Source organism: Kogia breviceps, chromosome 2 (genome assembly GCF_026419965.1).
Source record: "Kogia breviceps isolate mKogBre1 chromosome 2, mKogBre1 haplotype 1, whole genome shotgun sequence".
Lineage (NCBI taxonomy): Eukaryota > Metazoa > Chordata > Mammalia > Artiodactyla > Physeteridae > Kogia > Kogia breviceps.
The window spans coordinates 42,782,519-42,800,067 of record NC_081311.1 but is presented as its reverse complement, the minus strand read 5'-3'; the positions used below and the strand labels follow the sequence as shown (position 1 = coordinate 42,800,067).

At 35.7% G+C, this 17,549-nt stretch overlaps 1 protein-coding gene across 3 annotated transcripts in view; it reads left to right on the top strand.

The window, feature by feature from the left end:
* Positions 1 to 17,549, top strand: part of PCDH15 (protocadherin related 15) — a 1,516,422-nt gene that overhangs the window by 513,207 nt on the left and 985,666 nt on the right. Inside the window, exon 4 of one of the 3 annotated variants that reach the window (XM_067025122.1) lies at positions 11,616 to 11,632. The exons of the other annotated variants lie outside the window; for them this stretch is intronic. The gene's annotated coding sequence lies outside the window, so the exon portion shown is untranslated. The remainder of the gene's footprint in view (positions 1 to 11,615; positions 11,633 to 17,549) is intronic. 3 annotated transcript variants of the gene reach the window in all.

Sequence of the window (17,549 nt, the reverse complement as noted above, 5' to 3'; positions counted from 1 at the left end):
TGGGAGAGAAATCATGAGACTACTATATCATATTGCTGAGCTCATCTCTGAAGACTCCTTTCTACATTTCTTATAATGCCCCTTACAAATCTTTTCTACCCCACATAAGCCCTGATGACAGTCCAGCTCCATCTTCTCTTCTTATTTCCAAAAATTCTAAGTTGGTGTTGACATTCAACAGGAGTGTCTCTGCATTCCTCCCTTGTCCTGATATATCTTTAGCTATACTCTTTTTGTTTCAGAAAATAAAATTGAGCATTTGTTTAAATCAAGACACATTGACTCTGCTCTTAATCTCACCCACTTCTCTTCTGGTATCTTGCTCTCCCAATTCTCTATTATTTCTCTCTTTGCATTTTTAGTATTCTCATTACCAATTTATTATTTTTATAACCATAAAAATATGCCCACATCCGTATCTTATACTGAAAAAAATAAAAGGGAAAAAACCTCCCTCATACATTTTTATCTCCAAAGTTACTATATTATTTCCTTTTTTTTTTTTTCATGATTTAAAGAATTCTTAAAAGTGTTCTGCTATATCTGTTTCACTACTACCACTTAGCCTTTAACCCATTGTATAATGACTTGCCTTTTAGGTTCCTCTAACTTTCTCTCTCCCATTCTTCAAATTCAGATGTTCCTCAGTAATTTGTCTTTGGTCCATACCTGTTTTGTTATATGCTCCCTCTCATAGACCACTTAATTAACATCTCAATATTTATACTTCCTAAATCAAAGTCTGTAATAGTAACCTGTCATTCCTTTCCTTTCAACCCTATCATCTTCCACGTCTTTAAATTCTGGTATCACATTGTAAAACTCTTCTACCTGGATATTCTTTTGGCATTTTAAACTGAAAATTAGTCATGCCACCTTTCTTCTCACAAAAATATTCTCCAGATTTAATTCCCTCTCCTTCAAGCTTCAGGCATCAAATCCTCCTCTCATTTTCTTGCTTTAAAGCCACCAATAACCAAGTTTTATCACTTTTATCATCTATTAACTTTCATACATTCCTAAGGTTATTTTTGTAGCCCAGGGTTTACATTGCTTGGGCTAGTATTATACCCACACTCCCCACTATATTTCTATTCATAATTCTGTAATTGAGTTCCAGAGAAGTTGCAAAGTTGCTGTGTGAACTTGTAGATAATCCAGCTAATTCAGTGTTCTATCTGAAAACCAATGAGAAAACACTAATTCTCAGGAACTTTTAAATAATAATATATATTATTATATAATATATGTCATGTAATATATATACTATAATGTATGTGTCTCAGGCAGTATCTATTATATATATTTTAGCATACTGCATATGACATACTTATGCATTTGATAAATGATATTACTTATTATTATCACAGAATAATTGTAGAATAATTATCAGTCACATCCATAAATCTGCAATCTGTTTTATACATAATTTATGGGTTTCATTTTCCCATAATACAATGTTAATTTTGTCATTCAATAATTGAAAGTATTGATGTGGTTTATATTGTTCTATAGAATAGTGTAAAAGCTTATTAGTTTGAAATTCCAAGTCCTCTATAATTTGATTTTTCACAAATTACCAGCTTATCTCCTACTTTTAATTTTTTCCCTCAAATTTTATTCAAAATGAATTAGTGATAATTCTATACTTTGTATTATGGTTTATGACTTCAAAGGAAATGTTTTGCCCCAGACATTCCTTCCATTTAGATATTCTACCAGTCTAACAAAGACCTGTTGAAATGTAAAGGAGGCAAGGAAAGAAGCAAGGGAGACAGGGAAGGTGGGAGGGAGACAGGGAGGAAGGAAGGAAAGGGGGGAAAGAAAGAAAGAGAGAGAGAGAGAGAGAGAGAGAGAGAGAGAGAAAGAAAGAAAGAAAGGAAGGAAAGGGAAAGAAAGAGAAAAAGAAAGAAAGAAAGAAACTAGATGTAATCTATATTGACTAAATTCCCAATACAATTGATTTGTACCTCTATTGTGTAAATTTTTCTGTTATGTTGCAGAGCACTTATTTAAGATATACTAAACATCAAAACATGAATTTTAAATTCTAGTTACATTGTATTGGATAAAATATATTAATGAAACTCTTTAATAAAAGCATAAATAAACCATATTTGGCTGCTATTGAATTATGTGGTATTTAATAAAAGATATATCTTATGACTCTTCTAAAGATGTACAAATAAGTGATAATAAGCTATGATTAACCCAGATATTTTGTTTCAAAGTCAATTTTTATTCACTGATGAATTATGTTTGATTGTAAAATAAGAATCTTGAAATTCTACAAGTAGCCAACTACAGTAATTTCCAAACAAATAAAAGTTAATTTTTACATGATCTTAAAGGAGGGCTCTAAAATATGTGAGTTGAACTTTATGATTAAAAAAATAGTTTAGAAATAGTTCTTGAGCTGTGTAAGTTTATATATATATGTATATATAATTTCTGTTTTTTTCAGCTTGTAAAACTAACATAGTCTTTGTAGAAATTTTGAAAAACAGGAGAGAACACAAAAAAGAGAGTAAAAGTCACCAGAAATCTCATGAGCCAGATAAAACTACAGTGACATTTTGGTGTCTGTGATTGTCCATGTCTCTTCTCTTTCTCTTTCTCTCTATCTTTCCATGTCTCTTTCTCTGTTACTTTCACTTTCTCTCAACACACAGATGCAAATGCACACACACAGGAAACTATGGAATTACTAAAACTGGGATATGACTAGAGCATAAAATATGAAAAGTGGCATTGTCAAGAGAATTTGGAGACTTAGGGAGGGAGGCTTACATGCTTCCTAAAGAGTTTACATTTTTTATTCCATGGACACTGGGGATTTTCAGTAGAGGATGATATAATCTGAGTCTGCTGTCAAAAAGGCGTTTCAAAACTCCCAAATTGATATTTGCAAAAAACAAAAACAAAAACAAAAATCTTTTGCCACAGCCTGGGGAGTGAATTGAACAGCAACAGCAGTGACTGTTGGCAGGCAGCCAAGTTAGAGGTTGTCACTGCAATCTAGAATAGGAATAATGAAAGCCTGGAATAAAGTGGAGTTAGTGATAGTAGGGATGGCAGGAGGGAATCACATTTGTGAATTTATAAAAGTAGACCTGATGGGATTAGGTGCCTATGAGATGTGATCTATAAGAAATATTAGGAAGTTCAGACAGTTGCCAGAATTCTGGATCAGTTGACTGAATAGATGATAATGCCACTTCTTAAGATGGGGTACATAGAGGAAGAAAGAAAGAGGAAGATGAGTTCAGTTCTAAACCTGTTGAATTGTATGTGCCTGTGAGATAAATAATGATGATACTAATTTGGATATGTGGATCTGTCCTTTATGTCTGATTCATAGACTAAGACTACACCACATGCATACACACACACACTGTTTTATATATAATGTATATATTGGTTCCAAATATATACACACACACAGAATACTTGGAATTAAGTCCATGAATGCAGTTAACCAGAGAATATTCTGGTTAACATTGTATTCCTTGTAACAATAGCTAAATAACTTTTTAGAAGGCAGGAAACAAATAGGTCTTCCATTTCAAATAATGAGATCTAAATAGCAAAAGTATTACCTTTCATCTTAGCACTTGATAGTGTGTGTGTTCGAGGAGAAGGGAGTGGGTAATAGTTTACTTAGTTTTTTTTATCGTAGATGTTTACGTTACAGCATCTTTAAAGAATATATTCTTATTTGTTGTAATCGTGAAATATATTTACCCTTTATATGTAAAAATGCAATATTTCAAAGAGTGTTTCGTGTCAAAATAAAATATTAAAATGTCTTTAAATGGTCTTAGATTGCAATTGGAATTTTATGCATGATGTTTTTTATTTGAATATTAGTTCCATTCACAAAATTAGAGGTATGTACTTAGTTATCTTTTAGAAATTTATTACAGTTATAACCATTATCGAAATGAATTGTCACTTTAAGCCATCAAATCTCCTATTAATATGTGGATAATTCTTTCTAAGCTTTGAAAAATAGTCTTAGGAACATCTTAGGAACTTCTTAGGATGTTCCTTTGCCTTGAGTTAATGATTTTACAATATGTTCTAAATGCACTTGGTTTAAACTAATTTATTGTAATATAAGGACAATTAGAAGATCTACTGACTTACTTATTACTTCTAAATGTACTTTTCTTCACATGTGACAGTAATTTTTAAATGCATTGTAGATGTTTAATATATTTACAGAAAATTACACGGATTTATATAGTTTACTGAGTTTTCACAAATTGAACATGCCCATAAATTCAACACCCACATTACTAAACAGAACATTTATGTTTTTATTTTGAAAAAAGAATCCAATACTTTAATTTGATCTGATACTTTAATTTGATATCTGATACTTTAATTTGATATTTTAAATTTTATCATATTCTGCCAGTAGTTTTAAAGGAAAGAGAACTTCTTTCAGGGGTAATCAAGAAAAGTTTCACTGCGAACACTTGATAAAAGGTCAAATTCTGAAAGAATTTGGAGAGAAGTCTCCCCAAACACATCCTGTATTTCATCCTTATGGCTTGTTCGCCTCAGTCCGTTTTTATCTCCACTCCATCTTTATAATTTATTCATCTTATTCAGTGATTTTGTGATGGGAAATAACAGGAATTAATGTTAGAAAGGTAGGGAGGAAAGTAATTTTGTGGGGTCCTAAATGTCCCTCTAAAGAGAGTGAAATGTCTGTCATTTGAGGAGGACCGTTTTAAGGTTTCAAGGAGAAAAATAATATCGAAGGCTGTAGTTCAGGAAAATGAATTTAGTGCAATAGTATACGACAGATTAAACTGAACAAAGGGGATTAGATATAAAGAATGGCCAATTAAAACATTGTTGATATTATCCAAGGATAAAATAAAAAATGGAGAATGGAGAATCAAGCATACCCTCTGGCCTTAGATCAGTGTTTCCCTTTCTGTCTCATGTCTCTTTCTCTCCTATTACGCCAATCTCATTTGATTATCTAACCAATGTTTTCAAAGCTCACCTCAAAAATTACTACCTATATTGCAGTTGAAATCCAGTCTTCTCTTTCTGCATCCTCATTACTTAACATTTATGTCTCATTTTATTTTTTATTTTTTTATTTTTTTTTTTATTTTTATTTTTATTTTTTTTTTGCGGTATGCGGGCCTCTCACTGTTGTGGCCTCTCCCGTTGCGGAGCACAGGCTCCGGACGCGCAGGCCTAGCGGCCATGGCTCACGGGCTTAGTTGCTCCACGGCATGTGGGATCTTCCCGGACCAGGGCACGAACCCGTGTCTCCTGCATCGGCAGGCGGATTCTCAACCACTGCGCCACCAGGGAAGCCCTATGTCTCATTTTAGCACTTACTACACTGTGTATTTCAGTTAATCTTTAATACGTGCCTGAATCCCCTTATCAGGTGCTTGAAGGCAGGAATTGTTTGTTATCTTTGTTCTCCTAGGTCATTTGCATGGAATATATTGCATAGTAAAGTTTCAGTAAAAGTGCTTGAATTAAATGTTTATTCAAATTAATGTATTAAATACTATAATATAGGGTAGAATGAAAAAGATTATGGAAGAAAGAAAGAAGGAAGGAAGGGAGGGAGAAATTAAGTACCTGACTGGATTATGGTACAAATGAAAGTTGAATATTGTTGGTGTCATGGTGTCATGTGTCATGTAAGGCATATACTAATGAACAAGACTGATCATATCAAAATACATTTTATTTTACTCTCATCAATTCTTTAAAATTTGTTCATTAGAACATGACTGTTTGATATCCTTAGATAAAACTGGCAGGCCCATTCATTTTCTTGAAGCCATTAGGTAAAAACTTTCTTGTGCTTTCAAGTCATAAATGTTTTTAATTTGAAATTAAAAATATCTGATACTGTGTCATAATTTTTAATATAAAATTTAAATTAACATGAAATGTCCCTCCCCTCTTGCCTCTTCTACTGCCAAATTGGATGCTATCTCAACCAGAGATGTTAACTTAAACCGAAAGCTCAGCCCTCATTATTTTCTTTCTGTCTTGCCTCCCTCTAAAATGATTGCAACTTCAGCCCCTCTGGAGATGCATGAAGGGATAAGGAAGGGAAAAAGTGATAAGGAGCATTCTTTCTTGCTGAAAGCTTTAAGCCCTCTGGGTCTCAAGGAGGTTTGTATGGTTTCTTCCTTTCTTTCATGGGACACTTTTGTGAATTATTTAGAGATTCTCATCACGAGAGGTTCTGAAACTCTAACTCTCATGGTCCTATTGTTGCATCCCTTTCCTGTGACTGGATTTGCACCCTCACATTTGGTTCACTGGTGATCTGTCCCACAAAGACTCTCATTGAGTCAGTGCTTTATCTGCCCAGAAGGTTTTGTTGGGAAATGTTAAATTAAAATTATGCAATCTGACTTCCTCTTTCAAGAGGTCCAATTTTGATTCATGAGAAGTAGGCAATTGTCTCCACAACTCCAGAAGTACAGCACCTATCTTCCTCTGCCAAACAAACAGTTAGTCAACCAGCTTCTCAGCTGATTTCAGACTTCTTCTGAGGAAGGGGTCAGACACCTTCTGAGATTGTTCCTAAGAAAATCCAAACAACCGTGTTTACAATAGCCTTGAATTAGAAGGTAGCAACCCACTACCCTTTTCTTTGAGGCAAAGGAAGGATTATTAGAATTGCTCTCTCTAAGGAAATCTTCCACAAATCTTCTACATTGCTTTTTGATAACCCCTTTATATAACCCTTAATTTGGCTAGGGGTCCAAGAAAAGTGGGAGAGGTTCTCTGACTTCTCTCCTGGTTATGCATTTAATGTTCAGCTTACAGTTATTTTGGTCCTTAATATCAATTTTATTGACATTGCACTGAATATCAGAGCAGGCATTATTCCACTTCAACATGCTATTACAGATAACTTTAGTTTTAAGATTATAAGACTGGATTGATTTAGGGAAGTGAGGAGATGTGCAAAGAACTGTGAAGGGTCTGAGGTAACACACTGCTTTTGAGCTAATAAGTTTGTCAGCCCTAGCTTCATGGGTGCTGGTAATAGACACAGGATCTCTAGTTCAGAGACTAAGGGTGGTTTATCACTCACTATGGCAACAGTAACAGCATCAGAATTTTTGTGCTAGTTTCCCAAACCCCAGTTTCCAAAGGGTGACACAAATGATCAGATAGCACTTACACACATAATGGGTTATATTATAGATGAACAAGGAGTTAAGGGAACCCATATCTTTTATAACTGGCAGTAGGCATGTTTGTCATCTGCTCTAGAGGGAGATACTGTCACTACTATACTGGCAAGTAAACATGTCTGCCTATTGTCACAGAGCTATTTGTTATGCAAACCAACCTGAAAAATAGTGAGGATGAAAGGGTAGTCAGTGCCCATTTGCAAGTTACGCAAATTGCAAGAGAGCTATAGAGAATTATCTCCTAAAAGATAAAGGAGGTTTGTACAAAAATATGAATTCAATTTTTGTATTATATTTGAATCGGCAGTTAAATACCTAGATGTAAATTCTGTGTAAGCAATTTGAAATTTTAGAATTAGAGTTTATTGCATCAACTTATTTATATAATTTAATTTCAGTAGAAATCAATTTATCAGTCTTTAATAGCAAGGACTTGGCCCTTAGGTCATATATAAATTTAAAATTTCATGATTCTGTGTTAGTGACAAATAACATAATATTATAATAAAAGGAATATTTGGAAATTTCTTTTAAGGTGATAAAGACATGAAATAAGTTGTTTTTTAATTAAGGGGATAAAATTACTTATGGGATCTTGTGCATCGATAATAACATTGTGGGTTTTGTATAATACTTGGGTAACTGATGTTTTCTGCTGAGTAAGAGAAATATTAAATTATACCATATTTTTGTTCTAAAATACACTTAAAGAAATCCACAGTGTTCCATTCAATATGAAGTCTATATTTTATCACTGAGATAAAATACTTTGGGAATTCAACAAAGTTTAGCATTACTAGCCACAAAATGTTCTGAGTTCTCTTGAAAAACAAATTACATATATCATTGTATTCTAATGGCTATTTTGGAAAAGAATTTAACTTCCAAGTCTGAACTCTTTAGAGATAACAACTGTTTCATTTCTTTAAAGATTGCCTTGAAATCATGCTACCTTCCACTTCCCCCATTTCATTCTCATTCAGGCACATTTATTTCCTTATTCATAGACTATTATAATAATTTCCTAACTGTTCATCACCGATAAACTTTTTCACATGGATTTTTTCACCTTACACTACACTGTCAAATCAGTATTAAAATATAACTGGGCCCCAACTTCAGTGACTTAATGGATCAAGAAAACCCCTATGTTTTCATTCTTCTATGAAGTGAGGCTATGTCATCAACTTCCCCTTGCCTCTGTCTTTCCTGGAGTGCATTGGAACCTGATCACTGAAAATTTTATCCCTTACTTTTCAAAATGAATTTCTATCCACCTCAGGTTTACTTCAGTATAAGTTGCCAGTTTTCCAGGTTCTCCTCTGTACCGTTCATTTGGAGTACAAATAAGTGCTACATTGATGTTTCCTTCAATGTTTATTTGGCTTTTGTATACATTATTTTGGCAATTAAGAGTTACATTAGAAGTGCTAACAGATATCAGCTAACTCAATGTTAAGGGTGTCAGCTAAGCACTGAAGTATAATTAAAATTTGATAATTGCTATGACATTTTCTTCCTTCTCTATCAAATCACTGAACTATCAGCCTAAAGACCACTCAGTGCTTATTGACTTCAAATTGCCCTTTGCGGTACACTATTCTGCTATAATTTTCCTCTTAAAATTTTCTTAATGTTATACTTTTTTGACTCTCCCACAATACCGAGCTACATGTTATAATTACTGAATAATTATTCGTCGATTATTTAATGTTCCAGAAACATCTTATTAGCCAATTTCTCTTGGTCATAATAGATAATGGTCTGTTGTTGAACATGCTTATTAAGTAATACTTATGATTTTCATATATGTATTTAAACACCCACATATCATGCTGTCAGGCAACAAAATGTGTTTTTTATATCAGAAAAGTTTCCAGTTATTATGTTAGTTAGCACTATTTTCTTCTGCAGTCTCTAGAGAATATCAAATTTTAGTCTATTGAAAAAACATCGGAAAAAGATGTTTGACATATATAGATGAGAGGATCCATGTGCCAGTTTTCCAAACTGCATTTTAGACACATACTACATTCTTCATACGGCCATCATCTAAGTTAAACCAATTTGGAGAATTAGAGGGAAAATGGAGCAATGGGAGAGACTAGAATGAGACATAATGGATTTTGGCATGGAGCATAGGTTCTCCTTTGTGCTGAAGGTGTTTTATTTGCACCTTTGCTCTGTAGTTGACTACACAAATGGGTCTTCTTGCCTTTTGGAATTCAGTTTTCTGAGACAGAAGAGAGTGGAGTTGAGGTGTCTATTTCCCTTTTCCTCTTGGAAGCAGACTCACGCTCATGCCTCCTTTGATTAAATATTAGGGCTTCTATCTAACAGTTTTAGGCACCCAGTTCTCTCTCTCTGTGAGTTCTTGTAGCTGTTCTCTTTTCTTACATTTTAGAGGCCCTGAGTGTATCTTAATTTTGTTTCTCCCACAAAGACCTGAGTTAAGGGCTTGGGTATAGGTAATTTAATCAGGAGTTATCCTCAAATCATCAGGGCAAGACAGGAGGAAAATTCCAAAAGTATATTATTGAGTTTGTTAAAACTTTGAGCAACTGAGTGGGGCTCAAGACTGGTGGAGACCACGTAAGGAACTATGTAGAATGTTCCTCAGGATTTTCTCTGAAGATTGGAGAGCTTGGATACTTATCCATAAATTTCCACTCCAACTTCATTGCTGCTAGAATGTGAACTCTCCTGCACTTCTATGCAGCTTCTACCCACACAGGCCACCTGTGACTTTAGAAGAAAAAGTCTTGAAGCACCAAAGAAGAATGGCTGGCAGTGTGCACAAAACTGTCCACCATACCTGGGTTGAAATCAAAGGTAGGCTAAGGAGATGTAAAACAAGGAACCAAGCACATCTGCTCCAGGATGATGAGAACTGGGCCACTATTACCAGCTTTGGGGCATAGCACTAGCCCTGTGGTTTCCTTACTCTTTTCCCATATCTTTTAAATAGTATCCTTATTACACTTTTCTCAAATTACCCAATTTTAGTGTACTATTTGTTTCCTGCCAGGACCCTGCCAGATACTCCCTTTGTCAGTAGTGGTTGCCATAGGACATAGTGTTGCCAAATAGCCAGCAGTAAGTCTGCTTTTCTTCACTTTTGACCAGACTTCCCATGTTGTATCAAACAACATTCAGTACTCAAATCTACCTCCTAAACCCACTACTGAAAAAAGTAGGTTGATTATATTTCATTAAAGTATGTCTGTATTTGCCAGGTTTTATGTCTCTATAAGGCATAAATAATGTAGATGTGTTTAGTGGAACACTGAGATAGAGTAAGCCCCTCTAGGAGGAGAAAGACAAAAAAAAAAATATTCTCTACAGAGCCCTCTGGCCAAGAAGAAAAGGATAGACAATTTATCTCTGACACTGTAGAACTGAGGACATGAAGCATATTTTTAAGTATTTCTTGTAATAGCAAAATTTTATATAGCATGGTTTTTGGAGGTCTAATTTCAATATAAAAGCATTTCTAAAGTTGTGTAGTTATTAAACGTAGCAAAGTATTATACGCCTCTGTCAAGTTATCTGATCAAAGTGTCTTTTAAATAAAATGAACGTGAGGATTCCTTTGTTATTGAATGAATTACAAAGGACAGTACTACAAATTGTGTATGGTAGTTTGTGGCAAAGAAAATATAACATTATATTGAAAATAAATTCATTCTGTCACTGATATTTTTATTTTTGTCACTGTAGAAAAATGCTTTTCACTAAAAGAGTAATTTATTAGAGAGTAGATACTTGGTTTGGTTTTATAAGCATAATTTCTTTATATATTTTATAAATAAGAGAGAACATATTTGCAGTATGATTTTTTTTCCATAGAGATGGAGTGAGAGACCCATATATCATAATGATAAATATTGTAAGGGTGGAGACACAATTACCAAAGCTGAGTAAATAAGTTACGTCGCACCATACTTGTTTTTCCTGTATTATAAACAAGTATTTATTTTTCTTTTAAACAAGTTCTAGCACAAGTTATTGGTATTAAAATTTTTCTTCATAATAGAATAAAATCTTATCTCAAGTTGTCTTTCCCTTTTTGGGAGGGCTAGTAGTATCCAATCAACTTTTAATGTACCGAATTACTCTCTCATTTATGCAAAAATGGAAATGTATTTTAATGGGTTATGTCCAATTTTTTATTGAATTATAGTTGATTTACAATATTGTGTTAGTTTCAGGTGTACAGCAAAGTGATTCAGTTATACACATATGTAATTCTTCAAATTTTTTTCCATTATAAGTTATTACAGCATATTGACTATATTTCCCTGTGCTATATAGTAAATCCTTGTTGTTTATCTATTTTATGTATAGTGATGTATATCTCTTAATCCTATTTATCCCTTTCACCCTGCTTTCTCCTTTGGAAACCGTAAGTTTCTTTTTTTATGTCTGTGAGTCTGTTTCTGTTTATTAAATAAATTCATTTGCATCATTTTTTTAGATTTCACATATGTGATATCATATTTGTCTTTTACTGTCTGACTTACTGCACTCGGTATGATAATCTCTACATCCATCCATCCAATTCTTTTTTACTTTTGTATTTTGCTGTAAGTGATTTTACATATAAGCTCTTAGGTTTATTTCCATATCATAATATCTAAATGAGTACTAAAATCTGAAAGAAAATTAATTGGTGAGACTAAATTCATAGAGGATAGAAGATTCAGTGAGATTTAAGTAGCCAAAATTTTAGAAATATAATGAATAGGTTTACATTGTTCTAAGGTTGAAATCTGATGTTCTTTCATCCAATGTCTCATTACTTCACATACTCATTGATTCAAAAACATTTGAGCACTTATTTTGAGCCAAGCACTCTACCAGTTGCTAAGGATGCAAAAATTGATCAGACCTTGTGAATCTGACCTCATGGACCATGCAATTTAATAAAGACTGATTTTAATCAAATCATCATCTAACTATTTAATTACACATTAATAATTTCTTTATAATAGTATAAGAAAACATGCTACAAGGAGGACTGAAATTCTCTGTGGGATCAATGAGCTGAGATCAGGTGGGCTAGTACTGTAGTTAACTAAGCAAAGGGAGTGGGAACAAAGTTGCTGAAATATTCTAATTTAAGGAAAAGATTTATGAAAATATTCTGATGTGCAAAGAATCATCATCACAATGTTAGGAATGTAGAGATTGACAAGAAAAGTTTCAAAGTACCTGGAGTAGTAACCCAGTGCTGATTCTCATAGAAACTTTAGATTCTGATAAGAATTATATTCTTTATCTTACGAAAAATTAGGATGACATATCCAAATTTGCATTTTCAAAGATTTATTTTAGGCACTATGTGCCAACCCATTTGGAGGGACCAATAGAGGATGAATATTTGTCCATTATGGTGCAGTTTCTGGACCATGTGGAAGGCCACATCCAGATGGAAAATCAAGACAGAGGCTACAAGGATGGATTTGTGAGATACAGTGAGGACATAAAATCAAAGGGACCTAGTGATTAATAATATAAAGAAGAAATCAGTTGTGATTCCTGCGTTTTCATCTTGGGGAAAATAAACCCATCCTGCCTCTATATATTAAGTTAGAGAACACTTGGAGATGATTCAGTTCTTGGAAGGGGATAAATTATATGTTTAATTTAGGACACACTGAGTTTGAAGAAATTTTAACAAGTGCAAAGATATGTTTAATAGCAGTTGGTTATATTGGTCCTTAGTTTAAAAGTCTGGGCTAAGTCCATACACTGAAAAGACATCCATGGAAATATTACCATTGTGGATAATTTTTTCTATGGAGAGAGTCTGGAAAGACACGGAGGTTTTTCACCGTTTCTTGAGCTATGTCAACATTTAACTGCTGATAGAGGTGAATGAGTCTTTAAAGAACCAGAAACTTGAGAGTAATTTTAAAAAGACATGATTTAGCAGAATCAAAGGAAAGTGTTTCTGAAAGGAATGATTGGCTCTGACAAACATTGAATGAAGCACAAGATGACAATATTTAAAAACACCATTGGAGGAGTTGAGGAAGAAGGCGGAAGAGTGAGACGCGGAGATCACCTTCCTCCCAACAGATGTATCAGAAATACATCTACACGTGGAACTGCTCCTATAGAACACCCACTGAAAGCTGGCAGAAGACCTCAGACCTCCCAAAAGGCAAGAAACTCCCCACGTACCTGGGTAGGGCAAAAGAAAAAAAGAAAAGCAGACAAAAGAATAGGGACGGGACCTGCACCAGTAGGAGGGAGCTGTGAAGGAGGAAAGGTTTCCACACACTAGAAGCCCCTTCATGGGCAGAGACTGCGGGTGGCGGACGCGGGGAGCTTCAGAGCCACAAGGAGAGCGCAGCAACAGGGTGCGGAGGGCAAAGCGGAGAGATTCCTGCAGAGGATCGGTGACAACCAGCACTCACCAGCCCGAGAGGCTTGTCTGCTCACCCGCCGGGACGGGTGGGGCTGGGAACTGAGGCTCCGGCTTCCGTCGGATCGCAGGGAGAGGACTGGCGGTGTGAACACAGCCTGAAGGGGGCTAGTGCACCACAGCTAGCCGGGAGGGAGTCCGGGAAAAGTCTAGAGCTACCGAAGAGGCAAGAGACTTTTTCTTACCTCTTTGTTTCCTGGTGCGCGAGGAGAGGAGATTAAGAGCGCAGCTTAAAGGAGCTCCAGAGACAGCTGCGAGCCGCGGCTATGAGCAGGGACGCCAGAGACGGGCATGAGAGGCTAAGGCTGCTGTTGCCGCCACCAAGAAGCCTGTGAGCAAACACAGGTCACTCCCCACACCACTCCTCCCGGGAGCTTGTGCAGCCCGCCACTGCCAGGATCCCGTGATCCAGGGACAACTTCCCCGGGAGAACGCACGGCGTGCCTCAGGCTGGTGCAACATCATGCTGGCCTCTGCTGCCGCAGGCTCGCCCTGCATCCATTCCCCTCCCTCCCCGTGGCCTGAGTGAGCCACAGCCCCCGAATCAGCTGCTCCTTTAACCCCGTCCTGTCTGAGCGAAGAGCAGACACCCTCAGGTGACCTACACGCAGAGGCGGGGCCAAATCCAAAGCTGAACCCCAGAAGGGAAAGGGAAATTTCTCCCAGCAGTCTCAGGAGCAGTGGATTAAATCTCCACAATCAACTTGATGTACCCTTCATCTGTGGAATACCTGAATAGACAGTGAATCTTCCCAAGTTGAGGAGGTGGACTCTGGGAGCAAGATATATAATTTTTTCCCCTTTTCCTCTTTTTGTGAGTGTATATGTGTATGCTTCTGTGTGAGATTTTGTCTGTATAGCTTTGCTTTCACCATTTGTCCTAGGGTTCTGTCCGTCCATGTTTCTTTTCTTTTTCTACTTAAAACGTTTTTTTTCTTAATAATTATTTTTATTTTAATAACTTTATTTTATTTTATCTTATTTTATTTTATCCTCTTTCTTTCTTCCTTTCTATCTATCTATCTACTTTTTCTCCCTTTTATTCTGAGGCATGTGGATGAAAGGCTCTTCGTGCTCCAGCCAGGAGTCAGTGCTCTGCCTCTGAGGGAGGAGAGCCAACTACAGGACACTGGTCCACAAGAGACCTCCCAGCTCTACATAATATCAAACGGCAAAAATCTCCCAGAGATCTCCATCTCAACACCAAGACCCAGCTTCACTCAACGACCAGCAACCTACAGTGCTGTACACCCTATGCCAAAGAACTAGCAAGACAGGAACACAACCCCACCCATTAGCAGAGAGGCTGCCTAAAATCATAATAAGTCCACAGACACCCCAAAACACACCACCAGATGTGGACCTGCCCACCAGAAAGACAAGATCCAGCCTCATCCACCAGAACATAGGCACTAGTCCCCTCCACCAGGAAACCTACACAACCCACTGAACCAACTTTAGCCACTGGGAACAGACACCAAAAAACGGGAACTACGAACCTGCATCCTGCAAAAAGGAGACCCCACACACAGTAAGATAAGCAAAATGAGAAGACAGAAAAACACACAGCAGATGAAGGAGCAGGTAAAAACCCATCAGACCTAACAAATGAAGAGGAAATAGGCAGTCAACCTGGAAAAGAATTCAGAATACTGATAGTAAAGATGATCCAAAATATTGGAAATATAATAGACAAAATGCAAGAAACATTTAACAAGGACCTAGAAAAACTAAAGAGGAAACAAGCAATGATGAACAACACAATAAATGAAATTAAAAATACTCTAGATGGGATCAATAGCAGAATAAATGAGACAGAAGAACGGATAAGTGACCTGGAAGATAAAATAGTGGAAATAACTACTGCAGAGCAGAATAAAGAAAAAAGAATGAAAAGAACTGAGGACAGTCTCAGAGACCTCTGGGACAACATTAAATGCACCAACATTCGAATTATAGGGGTCCCAGAAGAAGAAGAGAAAAAGAAAGGGACTGAGAAAATATTTGAAGAGATTATAGTTGAAAAATTCCCTAATATGGGAAAGGAAATAGTTAATCAAATCCAGGAAGCACAGAGAGTACCATAGAGAATAAATCCAAGGAGAAACACGCCAAGACACATATTAATCAAACTATCAAAAATTAAATACAAAGAAAACATATTAAAAGCAACAAGGGAAAAACAACAAATAACACACAGGGAATCCCCATAAGGTTAACAGCTGATCTTTCAGCAGGAACTCTGCAAGCCAGAAAGGAGTGGCAGGACATATTTAAAGGGATGAAGGAGAAAAACCTACAACCAAGACTACTCTACCCAGCAAGGATCTTATTCAGATTTGATGGAGAAATTAAAAGCTTTATAGACAAGCAAAAGCTGAGAGAGTTCAGCACTACCAAACCAGCTTTATAACAAATACAACAACAAACCCAAAACAATTAAGAAAATGGGAATAGAAACATACATGTTGAAAATTACCTTAGATGTAAATGGATTAAATGCTCCCACTAAAAGACACAGGATGGCTGAATAGATACAAAAACAAGACCCATATATATGCTGTCTATAAGAGACCAACTTCAGACCTAGGAACACATAGAGACTGAAAGTGAGGGGATGGAAAAAATATTCTATGCAAATGGAAATCAGAAGAAAGCTGGAGTAGCAATTCTCATATCAGACAAAATAGACTTTAAAATAAAGACTTTTACAAGAGACAAAGAAGGACACTACATAATGATCAAGGGATCGATCCAAGAAGAAGATATAACAGTTGTAAATATTTATGGCCCCAAAAAGTAGCACCTCAATACATAAGGCAAATAATAACAGCCATAAATGGGGAAATTGACAGTAACACAATCATTACAGGGGGACGTTGTCACCTGTTTCACCAATGAACAGATATCCAAAATGAAAATAAATAAGGAAACACAAGCTTTAAGTGATACATTAAACAAGATGGACTTAATTGATATTTATAGGACATTCCATCCAAAAACAACAGAATACACATTTTTCTCAAGTGCTCATGGAACGTTCTCCAGGATAGATCATATCTTGGGTTACTAATCAAGCCTTGGTAAATTTAAGAAAATTGAAATTGTATCAAGTATCTTTTCCAGCCACAATGCTATGAGACTAAATATCAATTACAGGAAAAGATCTGTAAAAAATGCAAACACATGGAGGCTAAACAATACACTACTTAATAACTAAGTGATCACTGAAGAAATCAGAGGAAATAAAAAATTACCTAGAAACAAATGACAATGGAGACACGATGACCCAAAACCTATGGGATGCAGCAAAAGCAGTTCTAAGAGGGAAGTTTATAGCAATACAATCCTACTTAAGAAACAGGAAACATCTCAAATAAACAATGTAACTCTGCACCTAAAGCAATTAGAGAAAGAAGAACAAAAAAACTCCAAAGTTAGCAGAAGCAAAGAAATCATAAAGATCAGATCAGAAATAAATGAAAAAGAAATGAAGGAAACGATAGCAAACATCAATAAAACTAAAAGCTGGTTCTTTGAGTATATAAACAAAATTGATAAACCATTAGCCAGACTCATCAAAAAAAAAAAAAAAAAAAGGGAGAAGACTCAAATCAATAGAATTAGAAACAAAAAAGGTGAAGTAAAAACAAACACTGCAGAAATATAAAGGATCATGAGAGATTACTACAAGCAACTCTATGCCAATAAAATGGACAACCTGGAAGAAATGGACAAATTCTTAGAAATGCACAACCTTCCGAGACTGAACCAGAAAGAAACAGAAAATATGAACAGACTAATCACAAGCACTGAAATTGAAAGTGTGATTAAAAATCTTCCAACAAACAAAAGCCCAGGACCAGATGGCTTGACAGGTGAATTCTGTCAAACATTTAGAGAAGAGCTAA